The sequence below is a fragment of the Anas acuta genome, chromosome 1, assembly GCF_963932015.1.
Source record: "Anas acuta chromosome 1, bAnaAcu1.1, whole genome shotgun sequence".
Lineage (NCBI taxonomy): Eukaryota > Metazoa > Chordata > Aves > Anseriformes > Anatidae > Anas > Anas acuta.
The window spans coordinates 199,653,828-199,658,937 of NC_088979.1; the positions used below are offsets into that span (position 1 = coordinate 199,653,828).

Consider the following 5,110-nt stretch of genomic DNA (forward strand, 5'->3'; position numbering starts at 1 on the left):
AACAAGTACTGGACTACCCAAAACTCAGCAGTTTGTATTAGGTGTGACAATTAGAGAGTGATAATCTAATGCAATGCATATAAACACATACTAAATATGTCTTTTATCAAACATGTGGAGGTCCATATTTTAATCCTCATTATCAGACAAGCTGGTAGTTTCATTCTGAAAGTTATGAATGATCCTAGGGACACTTCTAAGCAGAATAAAAACTACAGTTTGTGGCCAGGAATGTCAGAGTTTAAAATCTGCTGAAGTCTTCATCAATTGATGAAGTTCTGACACTCAGATTAACCAAAGAAACAGAGTTTATACCACTATGATGCCTGTATTGTTCTAATAATTTTAAGACTCACTGGTTAATTTTGGCAGGTTAATTTGTGAGGGCTCAGACATGCCATGGAAAACAGATAGCAAAGAAGCCAAACAGTTAGCCAAGGTACAAAATCAGCAGTTATCATTTTGTGTCCAATCATTCTAATTACTGAGGAGTCAGTAGCACCATCAGGATAGAAATGGACCTTGCTGGGAGGAGGCACTTAAGTTACTTGAGGACCTGGGAGTTCTGTAGCAAGGAAGATGTTATACTGCATTGTCTCCACCATATTATAATGTGGAAAAGTGGAGAGAGCCAGGACACCAAATTGTAGAGAATCAGGCCTACTTAGTCTCAATGTACAAAGAACAGCTCGTTTTACATTAAGAGAGAAATTGAGAAGAAAAAAAAAAAAGAAAAAAAAGAAAAAAAAAAAACTTGGTCTTTGTAGTGCAGAATTATTAGCAATAAACTAAAATACATAGTCCTAATTTTATTTTTAGTTCAGTAGATGTACTTAGTGTGCTTCTAATTTGCAACAGAATAACTAATATTTGAGTCTGAGCTTCTCTGGGATCATAAAAAACAGTACTTTTTTTTTTTTTTTTTTTCCCTGCATTTTTCATATTCAGTAGATTGTAATTATGACCCTTGACTACCTTATAATAAGTCTATGCAGTTCTCCAGAACAACCGTAAGAGCGGAAAAATACTGAGCTTTAATTTGTATATATTTTCTTTGAGATTTAGAGTTACTTTGGGATTTTTTTTTACCCTTCTTTATCAACCCTTTGTATACAAATATGTACAATTTGATGCTTAAACAAAGCCTACATTGAATAATTTGAAAATATTTGCTCATTCTTTTAATGATAAACAGCTGAGAATGAGGAAACATAATTATTTAGTTTGGATACAATTTGAAAGCAAAAGCAATAAATAAATAAATAAATAAATAAATAAATAAATAAATAAATAAATAAATAAATGAAGTTGGACTGTTTTCCATAAATTCAGAATGCAAGTTTCCTTCAGCTAGACTTTGGCATATTTGCTCACTGACTTTGAACCTGAGAAGTTAGATTGCAGTTTTGAGCCTTTGGGGAGCTTGTCTGTATTTGAAAATATTTTACTGTTTCTAGCAATAATAGCAGAATCATAAATGCATTTAGGTCTTCTATACCAAAGAACATTGCATATTGTTGTAGATACCTGAACTATTTACTCATCGCTATGAATCCAGGCAACATTTCTGACAGTTTGTTATTTGACATCATTTCTTCTTACATATGGAACAATTAGGGAAAACGTATGAAGGTATTTTTTCATTGAAATAATCAATTATGAAAAAAATTAAAGAAAAAGAAGGAAAAAAAAAACATTCCAAAGTTAACATCAGCATTACTCTTCCTCTCATTAACCATTTTCAGTGCCAAGATTCAAAAACATTAAAAACATGTCCTTTCAACCCAAAGGAAATGAAATAAAATCAAACAGATAAAAACACATATTCTTAATAGTTTAATGAAATATATATATATATTTATATTGTCTTATTCATTCAAGAAGGTGTAATTTAAGTCACTTTGTCCATTTCTTGAATTTTGACTAATTTCTCTTTTCCTGGGCATCTCAATATTCCTCTTTGCATAAGGTTGTGCTGACACAGTCTGTTGCAACAGCAGGGATGACTATGACCTCACACACATTTTTATTGCAATGAAATTTTCACTGGAAAATATTAGAATGAATTGAACTGAAAATTAACAAAAAATGAAAAAGACACTCCCAACATTAGGATCAGGCTCTGATTCCTCCCATAGATGATGATTATTATTATTATTTTATTTTATTTTATTTATTTTTTAGTTAGGCTGGCCTTGCTGTGTGTTTCTTGCCTGCATCAAGTTAAAACAGAAAAGGTTTGCAATTCAGCACTGCAGGTGTAAACCATAAGCTGTGCTAGGTCTGTGAATGTTCTTGTGATTAAGCACTAAATTGGATGCTCTGGTCACCTAGGTTTGACTCTCATGTCTGTCATTGATTTCTAGTCATTTACGGGATAGTTTTGTGCTCAGGTCACCTGTGGTGAATAAATGAATCCAGATAAATATTTAGATATTTGAAAATCTGCTGGCATTTATGTTTTCACTACATAATTTCTAGGAAACCTGGCAGTCTTTCTGCTGTCCTCAAAGCTGCCATCAACCTGGCAGGGCACAGTGAGTCATTGCCAGGCCTGCCCAGGACACAGCTCTTCTCCATCTCACATCCCTTGGCGGCCTAATGTGATGAGTATATTCAGAAGGTGCCTAACGCAACAGAAAACACTGATCTTCAGTCATTTTTTTCTGCAAAACCCTAGCAAGAGAAGGAGGAAGAGGAAGTGCTATCTGTTTTTATGGAGGGTTCAAAGGTGTGCAAGACTTTTAAAGGTAGAGAGCAGTGGTGAGACAAAATTGCATGGGGCACCATCTTGGAGTGAAGATCCTTCCATTCCTGCTCCAGGGCCTGTTAATACAATTATTATCCTTACAGCGAAATGAAGACAGATATGGGACCAGGAAGAAAGCTGAACCACCCTCAGCTAATTCTTCTGTAGGTATTTTTTCTCTGAATATTCTTTTCATTGTGTTCATTACCATTCTTTCTCAAGTTCCTAAAACCTGACAGATAAGGCACCCTTACAACAAGAAGGAGATGTGGGACTGTTTGGTCAGGCTGAGTGGTGTAGTTTAACCTGGCAGGCAGCTACACACTACACTGCTCTCCAATCCACCTCCACTCTCCCCACCCCTCCCACCCCAGTGTGATTGGGGGGGATAGAATCAAATAAAAGAAAGGCAAAAAAATGTGAGAACTCATAGGCTGAGATAAAGACAGTTTAATAAGACAGGAAAGAAAATAAAAGTAAATAAAAATATATAAAAATAAAACCCACCACCACCACCAAAAAAAAAAAAGCACAAGTGATTCACGAGTCAAGTGCTCACTACCCATTGACTGATGCCCAGCCAGTTCCCAAGCACCAGCAGCTCCCCTAGCCAACTTTTCCCTGTTTTATTTTTCAGCATAATGCTACATGGTACGGGATACCTCTTTGGTCAGCCTGGACTAGCTGTCCTAGCTGCCTCTCCTCCCTGCACCCCAGCCTCCTCACTGGCAGGGCAGCACAAGAAGCAGAAGAGTCCTTGGCTCTGTGTAAACATTGCTCTGCAACAACTCAAAGATTGGTTTGTTATCAGCATTATTCTCGTCCTAAATCCGAAACACAGCACCATACTAGATAATAGGAAAAGAAAAAAAAAATCACAGCTGAAAACAGGACAGTTAAGAAGGTAGCTAAAAATTATGGCTGGGACTATGAAAACTACTAGGCCAAAGATCTTGTGGGACACTGCTGTGAGGAGAGCAATATGAAGTCTTTAAAGTATTTCACATAATTCTCCTTCATTTAGCGAAATATGTAGGGATTTCAGTTTGTTTTAACTTTTTTTTTTCTTTTTTTTTTTTTTTTTCCATTGGTTTTATATAGGTTGGAGTACTGTAAAGATGCAGAAAGTTTTCCTCCACTGAGAAAATGTTTTCAGGATCCTGCCATTATTATCTACAATGAGTCATAGAAAAAAAGCTTGTCTTACCCATGCTTCATAACAACTTTAATGCTGAAGAAGGGACTTGTTGAAAATACCTAATTAAAGGGAGCAGAAAAGGGCAATGAATGAATTATCCCTGTAGTTTTATGAAGTCAAAAAATAATCAGTTCCAAATTGGGAGGTTCTCTTTTGTATAATTTGATAATTGTAGTGGCAACTTACATGAGCTTGCCCCTGGCATCAACTTTGTCTGCTGTTTTATTACTTATACTTTATCATTGTCTTTTTCTTTCTATACTAAACAGTCAGGGACATATCTTATTTTGGAAGATGTTCAGCATAAGCTGATAAGAGGAAAGCACAGAAGTTTTCAGAAATAATGAATAGAGAATATAGAGTATTTATGCACTGTAGCATCTTTATGGTGTCTGAATGATGGTTTCAAGCTCTTCACTTTTATTGTTGTTGTTGTTGTTGTTATGGTTTTACTAAACTACTAAGCCCAAATGACAAAAAATAACTCCAGAAAAGCTGTTCTGTTCTGTTTACGTGTGTATAAATACACATGTAAAAAATTAACCTTTTTCTTTAAGTTTTTAAACTTTAAGTTTTTTTAATTCTTCCAACATTTGGTCAAGTTTGTTCCCCTTCCTGTGGAGATGTCCATCCTCATATCCCTACCCTCTAACCACAGGCTTTAAAATTCTGACTCCAAAAACACCTCCCACTTGAGTCTCTGTTCATGTTCAATGCAATAATTAATGCATCCATCTCATGAGTACCAGGCTCATCACAACTTGGACTTTTTTCTGCATTTGGAACAGGAAGTCTACATTTTCATTTCACCTAAGTTCTTGAGAGCAAAGCTGGCTGGAGATGTGAGATATGAGGCTAGAAACAGGGACAAGTCACCTCTGGTCTTCTGGTGCTCACTGTCTGCACACAAGAGCTTAATTTCAGATGAGAGAAGGATATCCCTGCAGAAAGCTTACAGATCATTTTGCATGTCGCTTTTAAGTGTTTTATATACTGCTACTATCTGTTGTGACATCTTGGGAATTTCTGAGTTATAGCCAAGTGAGGTCTTATTAATTTGACAGACCCAAGTGATTCAAACAGAACCATTATGGTCAAATTAACTTCTCATCAAAGAGCTAGTCAGCTATACATTAAGCTGTAGAAGTGTCTTTTGAAGAGGT

The 5,110-nt window shown here is 35.8% G+C and overlaps 1 long non-coding RNA gene across 1 annotated transcript; it reads left to right on the forward strand.

Moving 5' to 3' along the window:
* The first annotated feature begins 2,764 nt into the window (after positions 1–2,764).
* LOC137850335 (uncharacterized) lies at positions 2,765–4,490 on the forward strand. The gene is made up of 2 exons (XR_011092488.1): positions 2,765–2,913; positions 3,851–4,490. It is a non-coding gene; the product is annotated as an uncharacterized lncRNA (long non-coding RNA).
* Positions 4,491–5,110: the final 620 nt, after the last annotated feature.